Source organism: Bactrocera tryoni, chromosome 5 (genome assembly GCF_016617805.1).
Source record: "Bactrocera tryoni isolate S06 chromosome 5, CSIRO_BtryS06_freeze2, whole genome shotgun sequence".
Lineage (NCBI taxonomy): Eukaryota > Metazoa > Arthropoda > Insecta > Diptera > Tephritidae > Bactrocera > Bactrocera tryoni.
Window position 1 is genome coordinate 47,813,910 of NC_052503.1, and position 23,935 is coordinate 47,837,844.

Here is a 23,935-nt window from a genome sequence, read left to right on the forward strand (position 1 = left end):
GTCCATCGCTCCATCGAATGCGGTATTCGCCGTTGCCAATGCGCGAAGACTATAAATGCCTTCTCAGTTGGAGTATACCCTGGGCAGCAGTCAATACAGCACCTGTGGGGGTTTTTCAAGAGTAAGCCCTGGTCTTGAAACCTTCAGTTGGTCGATCTTTTTGTAAAATTTTCGAGTATTACCCTAGTCAGCCAGCTTGTCAAGCTTTTCGCACTCACGTATTTCGGACTCTCTCTTTTTTTTCTGCAAATGCGTCCTGCTTCCCTCTTCAACTCTCGGTATCTATTCCATCCCGCATGCGTTGTGGTCGATTGCAACGTTGCGAGGTAGGCAGTCTGTTTTCTCTCCAGTTTTTCCATGTCGAACCTTCATTGGTTCATCGCCAATAGTCGACGTAGGGGTCTCTCTCCCACCACAAATCCCACACCGAATGTGCACTCCTTTATATGGCCACTGTGGAAATTGCTACAATGACCTACTCGTCTCAGTCCTTGACGTCAGTCTTTTTTTTTCGAAGAACATCAACTAGCTGGGCAGCGGCACCTTCCGAAGTAAAGGGCCCGACATTCTAGGTAGCCGTCCTTAAATTCTAATCCTTAACACATTTGCAGGGGTCGTTATCAAAATGGTGATCATCTATCAACCGAGGCTATAGTTTCCTTTTCATTGAGGACATATTTTACAAAGCGCAAATGGTCAAAATCGGACTACAGTCACGCATTATTCATATATAACACAGTTTTAAATTCGATCTGATTTTTTTTTTGGGGTTTATAAATTCTCCTTATTCTCTTTACCGCCTCAGAAAACAGCTTTTCAAGTAAAATGCGTTAAAATTTTTGGGAGCAGATTACAGTAAGTTAAAAATTCATACAATTGTGCTCACACTTACGAACTTTATTGTGGGATCAAGTTAAAATTTTTGTAATTTTTTTTCTGTACTAACATTTGTTCTGATGGATTTGGTATAATTTCTCATATTAGTTATCATTAGAATCAGTTTATACCCGTCTAAACTTTCGGGTCTCTACAAATAATTTATGCTATAATAGAAATTGGACTCTAGGATTAATTGCATGCGCTTTTCAATTAATTACTGTAGGAATGGATATATGGAGGTACTCGAGCATATTATATGTAGCTGAAGTAAAAGAGGGATGACCCTATTCTCTTCAGATTTATATGTATTAGATATATGTCCTATAAAAAAATCTATTTTAAAATTACTAATGGATATTATCATTGATGTTATTATTAGCAAAGCTAACATTGCTGTTAACAGTTTCATGTTAATATTTTTTCTAATTAAAATTGTAAGGAAATATTTTTGAAATTCAATTTCGGACACTTACAACACATAACGACATGCTAGTCGTACACGATTAGGGTTTAAGAAGCTCGAAGGTAAGGTATTGACTTAAGGCGTTACAAAAGCCTCGGGCAAAAACAGCATTTTTCCAAAATTTTTTTCTCATATAAAAAATAAAATATATAAACAAGATACACCCGCGGCTACTTACGGGATCATCTAAAGTGAAAAATACGTGTTTTAGTTAAAACCTAGAACTTGGACGAAGAAAAAAAACTGAAAATTGGATTTTTGGCAGACATTATTACAAAAAAATTAAAATTTGAGGACATTTTTTCAAATAGTTAGTTGTAATCGGAAAAAAATCAACCTTGGTCCAAGTCTTTAAGAATTGTATCTCAAAGACCTGTGTAAAATTTCATGAAGATCGGTAGAGTAGCTTACGAGAAATCTTGTTAACTGTATTTATAAACACAGTTTCAAGAAAAGCGCGTTTAAAGACGGCGCAATTAGCCTAGCTTGTCTCGAGCGCATAAGTCCTCAAGGTAGTATCTCCGAAACTATTACTCGGATCAACTTGAAAACAAGAGATGTTGTAGAATTTAATAAGACAATAAAAACACTATTTTAGGAAACCCGTAAAACCCTTCACAGCAATTAACACATCGGCTGTACACTAACACCCTACAATTCTACAAAAATATTTAAGAGGAAGTGAAAAACGCAAAAAAAAAAGAAATAAATTTCAAGTGACTTAATATTTTTGACTTAAAGTGTAATGTTGAGTGTTCAGCCATCTAACCTAACCTGACTTTGCATACTTGTTGGAATATTTCCTAGCAGCCTCTCGTCAGGACCACTATAAATTGTCTACATACAAGCCGTCCCAGCGGAGTATCAACAATTCCTGTTATTGTTGTGCTTTTCAGCGCTTTGTAACTTTTTTTCAGACACTCTCGGCTGATTTCAATACAAAACCCGACACATACATGCTCACCACAATGTGTGTGTGTTCATTGTTTTTTTACGCTTGGCAATCAGTCTTCACATGTGCGAATGGCTTTGTTTTTTGTTAATAGAAGATACTCCGCGCCAGCAACTGGTGGCCTGCTCAACCACACTCTGCCGCAACGCTTACAGTTACTGGCGTCCTGGCCACCAACACAGTGAAATATTGTAGTCCAAAACCGCCGTTAGAAGCACAACGGGGCGTATGAGTGTTATTGTGTCGCTCTACACATTTCAATGCCGTTAGCACTTTTTGTTGTTTTGCTGGTTTGTGTTTCGTTGTTATTGTTGTTTGCAAGTTCTGTATTTAGTTGTCAATGCGTTGTAGGTGTGTGCGCTGCTCATTCGTAGCCTTTCTACTCTAGTGGCTGTGTTAGCGAAAACACACATCGCTGAAAAGGAATAACGGGAAAAGTGTGCAGCGACAACAGTTATGGCTGCAAATTGCGCAAAAAGTGAAAGTTGAGTAGACTAAAGTTTAGTTTTGTTGCGAATATAAAAAAACACCACAGCTCACATGTGCTTGTGTGTGTGTGTGTGAGCTCATTGCGAATGAGGAATGAAATGCTTCGCTTTTGTTGCTGTTGATTACAGTTGATTTCTCTTATTTTGCTTTGCCGTCATCTTTCATTAGTTTTTTGGGATTACAGTTGTTTTTTGTATTATGTAAAATGTGTGGTTGTTTACTTTTATGTAAATAAAATGAGTAATTTTTTCGCCAAACGCCACCAAAATAGACACGGCTCATTAAAAATATCACAGATTTAGTCATCAATACTAAGCAGTTCCTTGAATTGTGAAATTTTAATGAAATAAAATAAGCTTTAATTATTTTGGAGGAAAGCAGTCAGCGAAAAGGTTTTTCTTCTTACGATTCCTATCTTACGATTTTAGAGGGTGCTTGGTAAAGCCATACAAGCAGCTAGATCTTATGCGTTTAACATCAACGATGGAATTTAATACCAATCTATATATAGCACCTCTGGATATAACCGGCAGCGAAGTTTGCTATCAGACTCCGAGAAACTGGACATATTAAGCTGGATCCTTCGAAAATCTCTCACATTTTGACTCCATTTTTGATAACTAGGACCATTGCGGCGCGGAGATTACTCCTACTGACATCTTCTCCAAGAGAAGTAGCGCAGTGGGCTTTTGCACGGATGGATCGAAGCTTAAGGGGTTGATGGAAGGGAGAGTATTCTGTCCAAATGGTCATCAACGTAGTAGCAGGAGTGAGAGAAGTGGATGACCTCAGTAGCATCAATGAACTTCCGTAATAAACTTGTCTGGTTACCTGACAAAAGCGGAATTTTCGAAAATTGTATAGCCAGTGAGCAAGAGAAAGAGAACTTCCTTCAAAACTCTATCAGGATGGTAACGAGCATGAGTTCTCCTGTCTCAGTAAGTTCAGTAAGCGCTGACCAACAACCAGCACTTGTGGGGTTGCCCTCTGGCCCAGAGTAGAACGTAAAAAGTCTATTAAACTGCTTGTTCTAAGTAAGGTTCTTGGCATAAGTGGTCATTATCGATTGGCTCACGCGATGAGGCTACATATTTTGGAGAACTTTTCAAAGTTGCAATGGTTGAAATCTCTCAAATCTTTCTACTTCACTATCCGACGGTTTGACTTTGAGTGGACATAATTATATAATACACGGTTTGAAAGATCTTTTAATGTAATCATTCAAAAAATTGAACCTAAAAGAATGGTGAGCTAAAAAAACCCTTGACAAATAAAAAAGCTTCTATACAAGAACCTCAGTTCGTATGACAACTACATGCTATAGTGATCTCTTATCGGCGGTTCCGACATATGAGCAGCTTCTTACTAAGGAAAGGACGGATGCAAACTTCCAGATTAATAGCTCCAAAAACAAGTGCATACATATGGACATGGCGAAGTCGACTCAGCTCATCAAACAGCTATTTTGTTTGTTTCTTTCTGCTTGTTACAAACATCGTGTCAAATAGGTTAGACTTTAGGGTATAAAAAACACAAACGGAATGAAATAATGCGAGCTAAACATGCGTGAACTCACGCAAGTAATTCCATAATATATTCAAAATTCACGAACTCTTTCACAGCACATTTTCCGACACAACCGCACGCTTAATAAACTCCCTTGGCGACTCATTGACTTTTGCCACGTACTGACCAACGCTTCTATATGCGACGCAAGTAAATGTGCCTGAGCTGGAGTGCCCGCCACCGGCGCCTCACCAACCGCGCATATGCAAATGTGAACAGGCGTTGGGTAACTCATTTCCGGCGCACAGACCACGTTGGTCAGTTATTTAGTCATTTGATTAATGCAAGTGTGCCTTAGTATGTGTGTGTGTGTCGGTGTGCTCGTCGTGGGCGGTGCTGGCGAAATGTGTGCCACAGGAGCTTTTAGTATAATTTCCGGTTAGCCTTTTGTGGTCAAACATGAGCAGAACATTTGTTTTTCGTTTTTTTCTTCTTTTTCGAAATATAAACTCGAATTATTTATTCGTCTGTACGCCCTCGTGGCGTTACAAAATAACACATGTAAATATTTCTTGTGAAATGGGATGAATTAATTATTTTGTTGAAGAATTTTTCCGTCGGATGTTAATAATAAATTTTTGAAAACTAAATATTTTGGTTTGTTACTTAGGTAAAAATTGAAAAGTTTGACAATGTCGAAAACTAGTCAAATGTACCATAACCCTATAAAAATGTTCTGTATATTAAATTTTACTTTTTGATTAATTGTGGTTTCTACGTGGTGGGTCCAAAACTCAACGCACAATCTCACTAGACGAGTTGTGTAAAGATGCATGCACATTTATAAAGCGAGCCGCTAATTTCAAGGACGACGCGTACTCGCAGCCGCACTTCGGGCAAACAGACAATGCAATTATACTTTAGAAAATTTTTAAGCTGAATATGTAAGTGTAGCTTCCGCTCTTTTAGCCGTCATCCCAGGCTCAACCGTGTAGAGCTACCGCATCTTAAACCAGAGTTACTCACGTTTCCAGGGTGCGCGGCAAGGATGCAAGTTTAGGAATCATGGTTGCTCTACGATTGTAACGGCCTACCCAAAAGCATGACTAAACTCTTTTACACTCAACTAATTTACACCTGAGATTGAGTAACGAATGGCTTGCTAGAAGTCAGTATTAAAATTGGACAATGGGCGTAGCAACGTTCTTCTTCGGATGAAATTCTAAATCTAAGGAACCACTTCGCCAATTGCTACCAAATTTGGTGTACAACATTACTTTGAAATTAAATTATGAAAATGAGTGAAATAAAAAACTACCACGCCTACTTACCAATCAAAAATTGAAATTCCTCATGATTCTTTCACATTTCAGTATAAGAATCAAGCACCAGTGAAGCTGTGGGAATAAAACATTGCATAAATAATGCCTATTAGATTTATAATTTCACTTAAAAAATTATCGAAAGCGGACCATAATTGCTCAAGTCGTCGGATACCGACAACCTGGGTTGTCCTTTCATATTTCGGGATTCGAGAACAAAAGACAATTTTAATCAACGAAAATCGCTTTATTGTTTTTCAAAATATTCTGCGCTAAGATCTGCTCACTTTTACGTGCGTTTGAATGAGGTGTCGAATCACTTTTGACACTCTGATTGGGGTGTCTCCAAAACGGGAATAAAAAGAAGTCATTCGATGCTTTTATGATTTGTTGAAAGACAACTGGCTGAAAAATAGTTTGGTGCTACTTAGAATTTGCTGCTCTCATTCTTGTGATACAGTTGCGATATATCCAGATGTTCCAAAAAATAAGTAACCATTTGTTTGAAAGTGCTATGTGCGCAAACAAACTTTGTTGGATTCAACTGCTGTTTACTTTCGGACGCATGTTTATAAATACACCTTTGATCACCTCTTACGATTTCAAAGACGTATCACGAAGCACAGCTATCGTATTTTTTAACATTTCTCCCGACCAATAGTCACGAGCCGTTTTTTGAACAATTCCCACGACAGCCGGTTCTACGCACCGGAATTGACTCGGATTTTATCCGACCAAAGGCTGTTTTTTCGGCGATCTAGCCCCGCTTGGATCGGTAAGTGTTAAGTGTTAGCCTTTTTTTGAACGACTGACAAATTGAGTGGAGTCCAACGTGAACAAATATTATTACAATCGACTCTTCATGTAATATTGAATGTATGCTGGTCCCACTTGTGCCTATAGTTGTATAGTTTACATGACGATCTTGCCATTTCAGTTTGAGCTCAGCAAATATTTTCAATAGTTTCTGGCACAACAATTGACTTTAGATGATCTTCACGAAGTTCGTCCTGGAGTGATCTACAACCTCGGTTTTGCATTCATCATACCATCGAAAAACCTTGATGGAGCTTTATAGCTTAAAATTGATTCAAGTTCATCACGTTCTGTCACTGAGTTAATCCAGGTCGAAAGTTGTAAAAAATAATCACGTGAAAACGTTCCTGATTTAGTTCCATTTTCTTTACAGAGATGAATATTTTAAGTTACTTTAAACAGCACAAGTATTGCTCTCATGTCAAAACGTGTTTAGTATGAATAACATTAAAGAAATCAAATCTTACGATAATGATGTGAATAGCCACATTGCCAATACTAGGGTTGCCAAAATATAAAAGAAAATCTGTATATTACAGTATATACCGTAAAACAATAAAGAAGAAAAAAATTATGAAAGAATTGTGAACACAATAACGATAGTAAAAGTGAAGAAAGTATTTCTCTGGTTGTCTTTGAGCTTTAGTAATCTTAATATATTCTGCAAAAATATCATAGGAGTTTTGCTAAGATATCTTACATATTTATGGATATATGCGATATAAACGCGACTGGTTAGGTAAGGTTAGGCTAGGTTAGTTCAGCAGACTAATGAGCAACGCTTAGAGCAGTTTTGGACCTACGCGATATCAGATGAAATTCTATAATGTAGTCTGTAGGGAGTAGTCAACCTTTAGAATGCCCGCGCTTAATGCGTATTGCAACATACTCTGTGGCCTCACTAACACCTTACCCCTTGGACCACCAATTGCTTGCTGCGTTGCTTATTGACTTTGAATATGCGTTAGAGGCTAGCTCTGCGTCGTTTCCAAATATAAACGGCAACTTTCGTATATAGATATCGGTAACTATTGGTGACTTTTTACTGAAAGTATCGGTCAGTCTTAGATAGAACTTTGCCTGATAATAGGGGCAAATTGGGTAAATACTTTCCCTAACTCCATAATCCAAAAATTATTAATTTCGTATTTCTGTTTCACTTTATACCGAATATATATTGATCAGTATGAAATTTCTGAAGTTGCGTCTAAATATGGCAACAAGTTTATTTGATGAATACCAAAAATTAACACTTACAGTCTTGTTTTGGTTAAGGGGTCAGTAGTGTAATCTTTTTAAAATTTTTTTTTACATTTTTTGTTCCCTTATACCCTTAGAGTTAATGTAGAAACCCATTTTACCATTGGAAGGATTCGAAAAAGGCCCTGAGATAATAATACCGCTTGATGTACGGAGCGCTCGGAGTGCACACCTCAAACTTTAAACGCGTTTTTCTCAAAAAAGTCTTGCGGTATATTCATTGAATTTTTTTTTTTTTTTATTGAAATTGAAATGAATTTTTGATGACTCATGCCCAGCTTTTGACCGATGCTACGGCTGCTACTATGCCGGTCTCTTTCGACCAATTCAACGATTTTATCGCAATTTTCGACAGGCCTTCCAGAGCGTAGCGCATCTTCGACCACCTCTACACCAAAACGAAAACGTTGGAACCATCGTTGTGCGGTGGAAATGGAAACTGTATCGGGTCCATAAACTGTACAAATTTTATTGGCGGCTTGAGATGCATTTTTGCCTTTATCGTAGTAGTAGTGTAAAATATGCCGTATTTTCTCTTTATTTTGCTCCATGTTTGCGACGCGTTAACTTACGAACGACTTAAAAGAAACGACAATAAATCAAGCACATGTTAGTGCGTGAAATGAGCTTTCCAAAAAGGTATAGCATGACCCGATGCGACGAATAAAACTAGAACTACGCGCTTTCAGCGCCAACTAGCGAAAATACCGCAAGACTTTTTTGACAAACTTTTATTTTAAATTGGCAGACATGATTCCGGTCGAACTACTCAGCCGATTTGCTTAAGCTTTTTTAAATGTTCACTAAACGCCTGGCTATCGTCCCTAATAATTAATTATATTTTATTAACAATGTTAGAACAAAATTTATCTAAAAAATCATGGGGAAAAATTAAAAAAAAAAAATAAAAAACAACTATTTTATTTATCAAAATTTTTTCATGATTCTAGTAGGGACGATAACCGTTCACGTACTTTTTAAGCATAAATTTGGTTTTGTGTTTCAGATGATCCAAACATGAGAAAACGGGTCCGCCAGTGAAAAAACGCATCTCATTCACCCAGCCATTTCTCCGACAGATGTCATCAAAAAATTCCGAAAAAATTTGTCTATACACTCCACGATATACCTCATGATATGTAAAAGAAGTTCTATTGTAGAATAAAAATTTCTATGTAAAAAAAATGTCAAAAAACAGGCCAGATTACCCCCAGACCCCTTAAGCAATCATTAAGTGTAATTTCAAGAGTTCATTACTACTCAATGCGCATAAAATGGTATGTTTTATTCTTATTCAGTTTTCGACATTTTCATTTGCATATTCCTGTTATAACTTCTGTGCTTACTTACAGACAAACAGTCGCTTTCAGCGTCTATGTCATTTGTTCATTTCAATAAACTAAATATTTACTTTTAATTGTCCGCTTTTGAGTGGCGTAAAGCGCTTTGAGTGAATCAGACAAGTTCTAAAGCCGCACAGACAAAAGTTGCTGCCAGGGAACTGGGAAATTGATTTCTTATGCGCACCCTATTTATAAAGACTGACGGGCATTTGCTTAGCCCGCAGGCTGTGGCTGTTACGACTGAGTTGTCCCTTACCTCAACGGCGACTGGGAGTTGGTTTTTGCTAAATTGACTTACGCCACCACGCAAAAAGGAGGCAAGCAGTCGTTGAAATAGAAGACAATTGCTTGTTATATTACATTATTATGGGATATTTCCTTGCCAGAAGGGAGGTTATCAACAGCTGGAGTGGAAGAGTTGAGATCAATTTATAAAGTAGTCTAAATTTCTTTAATTAGATGTCGTGTAAAGCTGAATTTTTGTTTTAGTTATAACCAAGCTACAATTACACCCGATATTACCGTACATACTGATGCATGTGTAAGGAAATTGTCCTCTTTGTGCAAAGGAGATATAAGCAAGTAATATTTATTACAAAAGTAAACGCGCCAGTGCGTATGAGTGACCTCTAAGGCTATTTGCATACATAAGTATCTATATGTATCCTCTTCTTCTTCCGCTTCCTTTCCCCTTACATTCACACCTCCACTCCTTTCCACCGACCCTTTAGCACTTTTGTTGTTGTTTAGAAATTTATTGGCTGACATAACTTTATGATCTCATTAAAATAAATGAATACCCATGTCATGCGATACATTGTAGGTGTGTGAAATATTATACCCAGTTGGCTGTCTTGCGGAAATTGGTAGCCGCTTGTTATTTTATATGTCGCATTAACAAAATATTTTATTGCACAACCGCGCAATTCCTGTTTCAACGGCTTTTATTTCCTCCTTGGGAGTTGTTTATTTGCTTTGCGACAAAGCAATAAACTACCAACAACGGCTCGAGGAGCTTTCTTTGCATACAAACTGGTTGCCTTATACTTAGTCTTATTCTGATTGAGGGACATAATTATACTGAAGTTAACTAAGGTACGTGGGAAGGTCTAACCTAAGTTCATGGTAGACTAAGAAGCGATTATGGTTAACAAAGTCTTTGAAAAGGGAGAAAATTGGCAGAGCCTTCTGAGCACTCAGGCGTTCTCTGCGTTATTGGTAAACTTCTTCAAACTATATGAATTCGGAGGTGTCAGTGGAGTTAGTTGAGCTCAATGCTTGTTGAAAGTGAATCGTTTTCAAGACTGGCTCGGTTGTATATGTATCTTGACTCACCTCTAAGTTAATCAGAATTGGTTTAATCTGCTGAGATACCTTCAGCTATTATCGTAAACAGTTTCGTAAAAAAGAATTGCGAATCGGCATATAAATGCCATCTGATCATAACCGACCGCTAGTGTATGCTAAAAAGATGGTTATGCATGGAATTTATAAATTTAATCTCGAGTTTAGTACAATGATCCTGAGCTCCAAAAATGAATCTGATTTTTGCTTTGCTGGAAGTGTTCCTGCTACTTTTGTTTACGCCACGACTTGATTTAGGATTTAATACTCACTGAAGCATGCAGGAGTGAAGCCTACTGAAGAATCTGTTCTCTTTATGTCGACTATAACTGTTATTATGGTCGTTCTTCTTCTTTATTGGCGTAGACAGCGTTTACACGATTATAGCCGAGTTAACAACAGCGCACCGGTCGTTTCTTCTTTTCGCAAGGTGACACCAATTGAATATTCCAAGCGAAGCCAGGTCCTTCTCCACTTGGTCCTTCCAACGGAGTGGAGGTCTTTCTCTTCCTCTGCTTCCCGCAGCGGGTACTGCGTCGAATACTTTCAGAGCTGGAGTGTTTTCGTCCATTCGGACGGCATGACCTAGCCAGCGTAGCCTTTGATTTGCTGACCAATGTCAATGTCGTCATATATCTCGTACAGCTCATCGTTCCATCGACTGCGATATTCGCTGTGGCCAACGCGCAGAGAATCATTAACCTTCCGTAAAACTTTTATTTCGAATACCCCTAATTCCGAATAATCAAATGTATCGTCCTTGCCTCTGCACCATATATCAAGACTGGGACAGTAAGGTACTTATAGAGTTTGGTTTTCGTCGAGAGAGGACTTTACTTCTGAATTGCCTACTCAGTCCAAAGTAGCACCAGTCAGCAAGAGAGATTCTGCGTTGGATTTCAAGGCTGATATTGTTGTTGTTGTACTCGTTCCAAGATAGACGAAATTATCTACGACTTCAAAGTTACGACTATCAACAGTGACGTGGGTGCCTAGTCGCCAGTGCTACGACTATTTATTTGATGACAGGAGATACTATTTCATCTTGCCCTCGTCCAGACCCATTTGCTTCGCTACTTTACCAACTTGAAGAACGCAGAACTAACGGCGCGGTTGTTATGGCCAATGACGTCGATATTATGATTTTTACGACAAAAAATGTATTCGTGGAACTGTTTTAGTTCGCTGACCCAAGTTTTAATTATATTGATTTACTATTCTCGGCCATATTCTAGATCTTTCGTCTAAAAGCTGATGTTTCATCGCCTATGTCCTTTGTAACTTCTTCATTTAAATCAATGCAAAATCTGATCAAATTGTGGTCGGCCTACAAAAAAAAATATGTCTTTTAATACATATCTTTATTGTCGACTTCAAAATAGGCTTCTTTTAAGCCAGTGCAAGCATGACAAAGCTTAATCCAATTTTCTAAACACTTGTTATAACCCACGTTTGGCATGGTCTTCACTGCGCATGACTGTTAATGACTTCAATGGACATATTCCAGCAAAGTTTTCAATTTCGAAAACAGAAAAAAGTCACAGTGGGCGAAATCTGGTCAATACAGAGGCTGAAGATGTTTGGCCAATAAGTCAAACGCAATCAAGCTAGAATGTAATGGTTTGATCAGGTCATTTGGTACAATCTAGGCATGTCAATCTTTCTTAGTAACCAAAACTTTAACCAAACGCTGTTAAATTAATCTTAAGGAGATGCTCAAACGTTTTTTCTTTAGTTCTCGTCATTCAAATTGTTACATGAGGCATCATCGATCATCTCGCCACCGTCACTGAATGCTTAAGCCACGCAAATAATTGTGTTTCTCATAAGCTCGTTGTAATTTTTTCGTTATAAAAATCATCACACAATCCTTTCCCACGTATTAAATAGATATTTAAATTATCAGCTTGATGAGCTGAGTCAATCTAGCCACGTCCGTCTCTTTGATTGTCTTTGTATATGCAAACTAGTCCTTCAGCTTTTGAGGTATCGATCTGGAAGTTTTTGCAACTTATTTTTCGCCCAGAAGCTGCTTTTTTGTCGGATCCGCCGATATCGGATCACCATGGCATATATAGTACATAGGTCCTATACACAATGTACGATCGGCATGAAGTGCTTGCATGGAAAACTTTTTCATTTGTAGAGACATCTTTATGAAATTTGCCAGATATTTTTAATTAAGATTATGCTACAATCTACGAAGAAACTATTTAGATCGAATAAATATAGCATATAGATGGCTAACAAACTTAACAATCAGTATCTAGTGCTTTTCAGGAATTTTTTGTATTTGTGAAGGGAATTATGGCTTTGATGCAAGCGAAGTTAAGTTTCTTCTTGTTTCGATAAAGATTGCCAAAATGTCTTCAAATAATCTGCTTAGCAATAATTTTGACAAATAACTTTCATAATTATCAAAATAATTTCTATTACTTTGGGCGTCTAATAAGACGCCTCGGGCACATCTTTGAAGTCGTTTCTTAGTCACAGTAAGTCATCTTCCGCCAGCAGCTTAAAAATTTGAATATTAAAGCGACGCTAATCTACTTTAGTCGTTGGATGACACCCTCCATTAGTTAAAGTTTGTTTAAATAATTTTTCATTTTACTTGCTTAATAACATTTCCTTGAAGTTTCTGCGAGAAATTTTAATAAAACGCATTTCTTTGTGGTTGTCTTACACATTCACAGAATACGAATACTACCCACTTGACTCATCAACAAGAAATATGAAACTTTAATTTGTTATCCTAACCTATTTTCGCCAGCCACGCCATGGTCGTGCATAACAAAGTGCGCGCAACACTTTGTGCCAACAGTGTGTGCACAAAGTGAGCGTATTGTGCGCGCGGCTCATTAATATCCGCTTTGAAGTTGTCAACAAAGGCCGCGCGTCAAAAAGGATACAACAGGAAAGTAGTGTTATTATAAATGCCTGGGGAAGAGAGGGAGCGCGAAATGAAGAGCTAGAGGAGATAGCGAGCGAGAAATATATTGTGAAAGCAATCTAAATGCGAGCATATACAAATAATGCCTGGCAAAGTGGCATTTATGTCTGACTACACTATATATTTGTAAGAATATTGTGCGCTTGCTTCCGTTGGGCTTTCACGCTAGCAAGCTTGTTTTGCTGATTGATAAGCATCTAAATTGAAATGTCACAATAAGCGCACACGAACATGCGAACAATTGCATGGACACGGTAGTTTTTCGTGAGTAAGTGGTGAGTAAGAAGTTGAAGCAGCAAGCGGGAAATGACGAAACTATCGGGTGATTTTTTAAGAGCTTGATAACTTTTTTTAAAAAAAAAACGCATAAAATTTGCAAAATCTCATCGGTTCTTTATTTGAAACGTTAGATTGGTTCATGACATTTACTTTTTGAAGATAATTTCATTTAAATGTTGACTCATGCGGTTTCAACAAGATGGCGCTACATGCCACACAGCTCGCGATTCTATGGCCATTTTGAGGGAAAACTTCGGAGAACAATTCATCTCAAGAAATGGACCCGTAAGTTGGCCACCAAGATCATGCGATTTAACGCCTTTAGACTATTTTTTGTGGGGCTACGTCAAGTCTAAAGTCTACAGAAATAAGCCAGCAACTATTCCAGCTTTGGAAGACAACATTTCCGAAGAAATTCGGGCTATTCCGGCCGAAATGCTCGAAAAGTTGCCCAAAATTGGACTTTCCGAATGGACCACCTAAGACAAAGCCGCGGTCAACATTTAAATGAAATTATCTTCAAAAAGTAAATGTCATGAACCAATCTAACGTTTCAAATAAAGAACCGATGAGATTTTGCAAATTTTATGCGTTTTTTTTAAAAAAAAAGTTATCAAGCTCTTAAAAAATCACCCGATACAAGTAACAAATAATTGAAATACAACAAAAAAAGCAAAGAAGAAGACCACAAAACGAGCGCAAAAACTGTGATAATATGAGCACAGCAAAGAAGCTTATTTTCGAAGGGGAGACGTAAGGCCACAACACCTTTAATGAGGGAAGCAATCGCGAAGAGTTCGCAAGGTGGCCAACAGTTAGGGTGTAAGAAGTATAGAAGTAAGTATAAATGAAAACCAAAACTCTGAGGCACTCACATAGAAGAATGATACCAAACAACATAGCAAAGCAGTCAATGAGCTTGACATAAGCCATATACAGACATATCAGATACAACGTCCGGTGTATTTAACGTGGGTATCTGCTGACAATAGCCTTACCCCACTGCGCTCAAAAGCGGACGGATCAAATCAACGCGTTGATTAGTACCCACGGAAGAAGTACCAATTGGCAGTGTGGAGTGGACATTCTAACCACCTTGGTAGTGTTCGAGGCCCGTCTAAAATCTCTGCCGAACTTTGTGTCCGGCAACCGGTTGCACTGCAACTCCACATTCTACTGTCAAAATCTGAGTTCTTTCCGCATTTTGGTGTTAATCACAAACATCACGATACTCCCCGAGGGGACAGTCCGCAAGAGCAGGTTAGAGCGAACTTCTAGGGCTTCTGTTCGCCGTGGTACCAGAATTGAGTCTCCGGTCAGACCTCGTAGTTGAAAGTACTACAAAATGAGCTTACATACTGCTCTGAACTGGCGATCAGGGGTTGAATCGCATACGCACATTCCACGCACTCACCATTCACACAAGAACATAACTCTAATTCTCAATTAAACGTTTTCGTCGCCTAAACAATTCACGCGCAAACGACCCTAACTGTTCGGCATTCCGACTAGTGGAGAACATACCACTAACATCTAAACGTCCATCAGTCCCCATACCACCCATATCCCTAATGTCGGAGAACTTTTTATATTCTGCAACGACCCACAAAAACAAATTGACCTATTAGATAGGTGCCTCCGATGCAAAAATGCTTTCAGAGGCCAATGCCCCGTAAGCAGAAAACCCAGACACAGACAAAATCCGAAGTCTGGGTTACTCTCAACAAACCCAACGTCTCGAATGTACTCATACATCACTTGACCGTTCGGACTATTGTTCCAGCGATCTTGCCATCTACACCTAACCCTATCAACTAGAAGCCTCCTACTCTCTAGATATTCCTCCTTCTCCACATCATCGTCGGAAATCCAGTCATTCCACAGCACGCTGTATGACAATCAGGTCAAGAGGGAGTGCACCTAACAGAACCTGTATAGCATCCGTTGAGACGGTGCGACATACAGGCAAGCAGCACACAACGCTGTATTGAGAGGAGTTTTTGAGATTTCAAGATTGTCGCGGCTGCTTCCCACCATACAGCGGCGCCATAAGTCGCTCTGACCACAAACATGTCACGATATATGGTGCGAACAGCACGACGTCCGAGACCCTAATCACTCATCAAAATGCGTCACATACTTGAAGCTGACTCCGTCACCTGCATGTATTAACCGGCGACAATCTGTCCTTAAATAGCATTAAACAGTATTTCCATCGATATGTCTACCCACTCATCCAAACCCCAAGTATTTACAGTCAAGTCAAGTTACAAGTCATTTCGCCCGCTCTAGCTCAGTCCGCGAGCGACCTACGACCAGAAGAAGAAGGTCGCCCGCATAAGCACAACACTTACAGAGTGGCTCGAGCTGTCATAAGGTTCCAAATACATGGACCACATATCGCACCCTGCGGGCAGCCACGAACCACTCCAATCTCCACACTCTCATTCATGCCGATTAGAGAAGCCTTTCTGTCCGAAAAGTAACTCCGTCAAAGAGTTATTTTCGGAAAGCCAAGCTTCTCCAGATCCCAGCTTCATTCGATACCAGCGTAGGAGTCAAACGCCCCTTTGAAGTCAACAAGGACTTGTTGGCAAAATATCAGATACCGAGCAATGTTGGCAGAGTGGCGTTCCGAACAGACCACACTCGCTTTTAACTAGCATCATACCGAAACATGGCTAAATAACTAGCGCCACAGCACATTAGTTAGTACGAACCCACACGTTGTAAAATGTGTGAGGTAATAATGATGATGTTAGATAAAAAACAGCTTCATGTTCTCATATACGACTGTCTTTATGATCTTCTATTGATGCGCATAGTCGACAGGGGACGACAGGGTCACACACCTCTACTAAGCGGCCACCCACGCAAGTTAAACAAAAGTTTTGCAACTTTTCTGTTTACCCCACGCAGTCGCCCATCGCCGGTATGCTTTTGAGAACACCTTCCGGCAATGCCTTAGCCACCAGCAAGGTTTTGTGTTTGCCCGCTGCTTATTATTATTGTTGTGCCTTGTTATTATCTAAATGTGGCAATTTAAGTAGCTTACAAGTAATGTTAACGCTTAGGGCGATTCCAATCGTAACGCGGTCGGACAAACTGATGGCGCCTCGAAGGCTACTTAAATAAAGCGCGTAAAAGTTTTACAAAGTGTCGCAGAAAGGTGATTTTATTATGACAATAATGGTGGTAAGTTGTAGTTTAGCGTGTGTCGTGACATCGTGGCGTTGTAAGCACATACATATGTACACACGTTTAGTTTTAAGCACAATTTTAAAGACACTCTGTGCCACTAAAGCGACGGGGGGTTGGGTAGATAATTTTTTAATAGGTTGTTGATTGGTTCTAATGATAGAAAGTTTATAATTGTGTATACTAGATAGAATTGCTTTTGAGTTGTACAGGCAAGTAATTGAAATAAAGTAAGACAGTCGGTGGGAAGCAAGATATTTTTTTGACTGAATTTTCGAAGCTCTACTTTTTATAGTTCACTTACTTTATTTTCAAAGTTATTTTACTATCAATAGTATTGAAAATTCAGAATTCAACCTCTTTCGGAGAAGTGATCATTCATTCAGATAGCAGCGCGGCGATACTAGCCTTGGGCTCATTAACAGTGCGTTCAGCGTTGGTCAAATTGTGCCTAACCTCGCTATCAATAGTATCGAGTGTCTTTGTGATAATACTGGTATGGGTGCCAGGATACAGCGGAATCGCTGGAATCTGTAAGGCTGAAAAGGCACCCTAGTCCCGCTATCGGTAGAATCCTCTTGTGTCCTACAACTAGTTAGCTGGGCTTTGTGGAAGCTTGGTCAGCGTTGAGCCACCGTCGGTACATGCGCTATCACCCTTTGACGCAAAATCGATGGCGAGAGATTTAGTAATCTTTTTGTCCTCAGTAAGGCTTGCCTCTCCCTAGTCGTGGGGATTTTAACAGGCCATTGCCCTACTGGCATCTATGCTGTAAGATTGGGACACCGTTTGCAGAATCTGTGTGGAAGAAGATGAGGTGGAAACAGCTCAATACTTGCTTCTTGACTGTCCCGGGTTTGGGAGGTCAAAACTTTAAACACTTGACAACGCTTCCTTTTTTTATTTTGCACACGCTGTTCTACCCAAAAACACTCGAAAAAATTGCATGTCATAAGCCAAGCGATAGGCCAATACCATCAACGACTTTTCAGCGATTATTTCTAATTTATTCTTCTTCTTTATTGCCGTAGACACCGCTGACCCGATTATAGCCGCGATTTATAGTCATTGCTTTCACTTTTTCACGCTTTGATCCGTTGTGGATGTGCTGTGGTGTACGGAACGTTCGTCGTCCTCAATGGTTTCACCGTCATCTTGGTAACGCTTATACCACACGTAAACTCTTGTCTTACTTATAACATACTTGACATTGGCCATTGTTAACATTTCGAATAATGTGTTACAAATACTTTGATCCGTTTCTTCAAACAGTCACCATCTTTGTATCTACGTATCACTGCAGTCAACATCACCATTGTCCTCATTACCTAATCAAAAGTGTTGCTCTTCAAGCTTAATATGGGTTTAACTCAGCATGTAAGAGAGACACATTATCCGATGTCTTTCTTGAGTGTAAAAACTTGAGTTAGATTCAGAGAGATTCCAATTTTTTTTAATAAAATCTACAGCAACTAATAGAAGTTTTCTAAAGTGTGGTAAATTCCTATAAGAATGAAAAAATTAAATTTAATGTCTGGCATTCAGAGTATTATTTTATGTAAAATCTAAAATATTGTATAAGATTAATTTTGGCGAACTTTTGAACATGAAGTTCGAAAGACCCAAAAAGCGTTATTTTTGGGTTACTAAAAATAATTATTTAGAAAATTTAGTAATGTGTATAGTTTAGGCAATTATGCGTTTCAAAACTAATTAAGCTATAGTCAGCGAAAAGAGTCAAGGTATATTATTATCATATCATACCAATATTATAAATGCGAATGTAAGTTTGTTTGTTACGTTTTCACGCAAAAACTACTTAACCGATCATCATGAAACTTTGTACATATACTCCTGAAGGTATGAGAAGTAAAATAAATAAATTTTTTTTAGAAAGATAAACAATTTTTTGTCAAAACATCGAGTTCAATAGTTCGACTAAAAAGCCACAAATGTAACAATGGGTTGTCCCAAAAGTATATATGGACATATAATTTTATTCAAAATAGGGTACGCTTTAATAAAAGAGAATATAGATTCTGCTCAGCCCACCATAAGGCTATTGAGCTCAGAACCACAGCTAGTTTTTGTATTGTTCTACTAATAATATAAGCAACGTTGGCAATATCAGAGACTGGAGTGGAGTGACTTAGGTTGTGATATTTTGAGTCTTATTTCATCCATTCTGAAGCCGGACTTTCTATTAATCAGTTTATTGCCAAAGTGACTTTAAGAGAATCAGTGTATATCCTGCAATCATAATGTGGATATGAAATTTTGTAAAGCTTCTCCAACTACGACTCATTTAGTACACAATTTCAATTAAAAGGTATTGTATCCCCTTTAATTGATTGTTCTCAACATGAACTTCATAAAGAAAATCTTCTTCTTCTTAATTGGCGTAGACACCGCTTACGCGATTATATCCGAGTTAACAACAGCGCGCCAGTCGTTTCTTCTTTTCGCTACGTGGCGCCAATTTGATATTCCAAGCGTAGCCAGGACCTTCTCAACCTGGTCCTTCCAACGGAGTGGAGGTCTTCCTCTTCCTCTGCTTCCCCCGGCGGGTACAGCGTCGAATACTTTCAGAGCTGGAGTGTTTCCGTCCATTCGGACAACATGACCTAGTCAGCGTAGCCGCTGTCTTTTAATTCGCTGAACTATGTCAATGTCGTCATATATCTCGTACAGCTCATCGTTCCATCGAATGCGATATTCGCCGTGGCCAACGCGCAAAGGACCATAAATCTTTCGCAGAACTTTTCTCTCGAAAACTCGCAACGTCGACTCATCAGTTGTTGTCATCGTCCAAGCCTCTGCACCATATAGCAGGACGGGAATTATGAGTGACTTATAGAGTTTGGTTTTTGTTCGTCGAGAGAGGACTTTGCTTCTCAATCGCCTACTTAGTCCAAAGTAGCACCTGTTGGCAAGAGTTATCCTGCGTTGGATTTCTAGGCTGACGTTGTTGGTGGTGTTTACGCTGGTTCCAAGATAGACGAAATTATCTACGACTTCAAAGTTATGACTGTCAACAGTGACGTGAGTTCCAAGTCGCGAGTGCGACGACCGTTTATTTGATGACAGGAGATATTTCGTTTTGCCCTCGTTCACTGCCAGACCCATTTGTTTTGCTTCCTTGTCCAGTCTGGAGAAAGCAGAACTAACGGCGCGGGTGTTAAGGCCGATGATATCAATATCATCGGCATACGCCAGCAGCAGTACACTCTTATTGAAGATGGTACCTTCTCTATTTAGTTCTGCAGCTTTGTCTGCAGCCTTGTCTGAAACCTCGTTTGGTATCGAACGGCTCGGAGAGGTCCTTCCCGATTCTGACGGAGCTTTTGGTGTTGCTCAATGTCAGCTTACACAACCGTATCAGTTTTGCGGGGATACCAAATTCAGACATCGCGGCATAAAGGCAGCTCCTTTTCGTGCTGTCGAAAGCAGCTTTGAAATCGACGAAGAGGTGCTGTGTGTCGATTCTTCTTTCACGGGTCTTTTCCAAGATTTGGCGCATGGTGAATATCTGGTCGGTTGTTGATTTTCCAGGTCTGAAGCCACACTGATAAGGTCCAATCAGTTTGTTGACGGTGGGCTTTAATCTTTCACACAATACGCTCGATAGAACCTTATATACGATGTTGAGGAGGCTGATCCCACGGTAGTTGGCGCAGATTGTGGGGTCTCCTTTTTTATGTATTGGGCATAACACACTTGAATTCCAATCGTTGGGCATGCTTTCGTCTGACCATATTTACAAAGAAGCTGATGCATGCTCCTTATCAGTTCGTCGCCGCCGTGTTTGAATAGCTCGGCCGGCAATCCGTCGACCCCTTGCCGCTTTGTTGTTCTTCAGGAGAGCAATTGCTATTCGAACTTCTTCATGGTCGGGCAATGGAACGTCTGCTCCATCGTCATCGATTGGGGAATCGGGTTCTCCTTCTCCTGGTGTTGTGCGTTCACTGCCATTCAGCAGGCTGGAGAAGTGTTCCCTCCATAATTTAAGTATGCTCTGGGCGTCAGTGACTGGATCTCCTTTGGGGGTTCTACAAGAGTATGCTCCGGTCTTGAAACCTTCTGTAAGCCGCCGCATTTTTTCGTAGAATTTTCGAGCTGTCTGTTGTGATTGCAGCTTCTCGACGTGGAACCTTCCTTGTGTTTGGTGGCGCGTTTTTTGCTGCACAGAGGCGGGTGCGAATTTTAGCTGCAACAAGACCCATTTGGGGATGTTTCGTCGTGGAGGCCGAATTTACCGACCGTAGTGCCAAAGACACCTTCTTTGCCCACCCTGGCGTTGAAGTCGCCAAACACAATTTTGACATCGTGGCGGGGGCAGGCTTCATAAGCGCGCTCCAAGCACTCATAGAAGGCATTTTTGGTCACATCGTCCCTCTCTTTCGTCGGGGCGTGGGCGCAGATCAGCGATATGTTGAAGAACCTCGCTTTGATGCGGATTATGACTAGACGTTCATTCACCGCAGTGAATGATAGTACTCGGCGACGGAGTCTCTCTCCTACCACGAATCCAACACCAAACTTGCGCTCCTTTATATGGCCACTATAGTAAATGTCACAAGGACCTACTCGTCTCTGTCCTTGTCCCGTCCATCGCATTTCTTGGACGGCGGTGATGTCAGCCTTTGTTTTTACGAGGACATCAACCAGCTGGGCAGCGGCACCTTCCCAATTAAGGGACCGGACATTCCAGGTGCATGCCCTTAATTCGTAGTCCTTATTTCGTTTGCCATGGTCGTCATCAAAAGGGGGGTCTCTCATCCGAAGCTGCTGTTGGTTTTTCATTGGGGTGAGCTTTTTACGTGGCGGGGCCCAAACCCAGCGCACAACCCTATGTAGGGGAAAAGAAAATCTACTTAACAAAATTGTCTGAATTTGTGAACCATGTATCATTGGATTTTCGAAAAATAAGAGCATACTGATGCTAAATATCGTCACTTAAAATGCAAAATAAAACTTTTCATGCCTTTACGATATAATAGAAACCACTCATATTGAAAAAAATTTCGAGTTTTTGTTATAAAGTGGTAATATATTGGTTATATCTGAGAGCGGCAGTTTAAAGCTTTACGATATTACATATATATACAATTTCAGGTACTGAATCGTATGCAATAAAAAACTCTATTTCCAATTTTTATAGAATATGTTGTTTAACATTTCTGGTGACAACTTAATGGCTTTAGCAAAATTTTGGGTAAAGTAAGTCACCCGACTCTTGCGCAAAATTTGATTTCCATGGCTAGCAGCGAATATTACTTCCAGGAATATCTGCTTATTGCAACAATAGAACACAACCAAAGATTTTTAATTATACTTTCATCTTTTCTATTCTGTATTTTCGCAGTTAAATTGACAAAATCGTTATGATAATCATATACAGTGAAACTTCGATAACTCGTATTTGCAAGGGACCACAATTTAAATACGAGTTATGGAGTTTTTCAAGTTATCAAGTTATACAACTTATAGAGGCAACATACAGAATATACGAATTATAGAGTTTTTTTTTATTTATTTTTTCAATTTTACATAAAAAACAAGAAATGATTGTACATATTTAAATTTAAAAATATTAAGTACATATGTTATTCAATCAATATATGTATGTATTGTACAAAAAATTGTACAAAAAAATTAAGAAAAGTATTCATTTTAAAAGAAATCCGTAATATGTTTTTGGCGGACATTATTTTGGCGCATTTTATCTATGGCATTATCAATGTTTACAATGTCATTAAAAATAGTGTCTTCAACATTTGATGCCATGAAAAAAAGACGCAAATTTTCAATTGAAGCTTTCGCAACCTTTGATGTTTTCGTCACGTACGGTTTTTTGTGAAAGAAAATATACGAGTTGTAGAGGCTTTTGATCGACATTTTTAAATTTTTGTCTCAAGAAAAATACGAGTTATCAAAGGGACCGAAATACATGCATTTTTCGCGAATTTTTCTAGGGACCGAAGAAATACTATGAAATATCAAGGTTTTTCGCTTATCGAGGTTACGACTTATCGAAGTTTCACTGTAATTATATATTTTATAAGGTCTTCCACGCTTCCTTCTACTTGTTACAAACTTTGTGGCAAACTTTATTTACCCTCACAGGGCATAAAAGGAAGGAGTAGCTTATTAACTACTTGTAATTCATATGGATATAAAAATGTTGTCATATAAAGCGTGATGATAAAAAGCCGCTTCTATGTTGCATCAAACTGAAGACAACACAAGCGGAAATTAAAGAGCATTCGCTAACCCATAAGAGCTGTTAATGCTTCCTTTATGTCTTTTAGAAAAAATAGCCAACATTTTATTCTGGAAATACAATGAAATGTCAAAATCATTTTCGCTTAAATAAGATTTATCAAAGATAACCGTCGAAAGATGCAATGTAGAAGACTTTCAATGCTAGTTAGTTTCCATTTATATCTATTTGATGCTTTCTTGTTTATTTCCTGTCAGTTGATTTCGAAAATATTCCGCGAAGCTGCTATTATATATAATCTAAACTAACTTATTTAACGAAAACAGACTATTTTAGCAAACGTGCAATCGCCAATATATTATATTATGAGAAATTTTGCAGTTCAGAAAGCAATGGACTAGGCTGAAAGCCTATTTTTGGGAGACTTAGATGTTTCTTAGAATTGAAGATTCAACGAAATTAACAAATGTGTGATATTAAAATGGATTCATAAAATTTTTTTTTAAACTTTCACTGGTTTTGCATATTCTTGTTTTAGTAATTATTAGGCACACACACAAACGTTTAAATTCTCTGAAAATAAACTCGAACCACGCACTCACGTGTAATATATATTACATATATACATATGTATATAGATGTATGCATAAATATAGCTACAAGCAAACATACATCATGTGTGTATTATGTAACGCGGTTATGCGGCGTGCAATCAAAGAGTTTATGTTCAAGTGTTCAAGTGTGTATGTATTTGTGCTTGAAGTAAAAAATTGTTTTCAAATCGACTCAATTCGACATAAATAAGCCGCAAACGATTAAATCTTTCGATTGCTACTCGAAAACAAAAACAGAGCTCAAAGCGAAGCTCTCTTGTTCCAACTGTGTTTAGACATATGTATTAGGGTGTGCGT

The 23,935-nt window shown here is 38.9% G+C and overlaps 1 protein-coding gene across 2 annotated transcripts in view; it reads left to right on the forward strand.

Moving 5' to 3' along the window:
* LOC120779062 (regulating synaptic membrane exocytosis protein 2) overlaps positions 1-23,935 on the forward strand; it is a 414,623-nt gene that overhangs the window by 8,706 nt on the left and 381,982 nt on the right. The window lies entirely within an intron of this gene.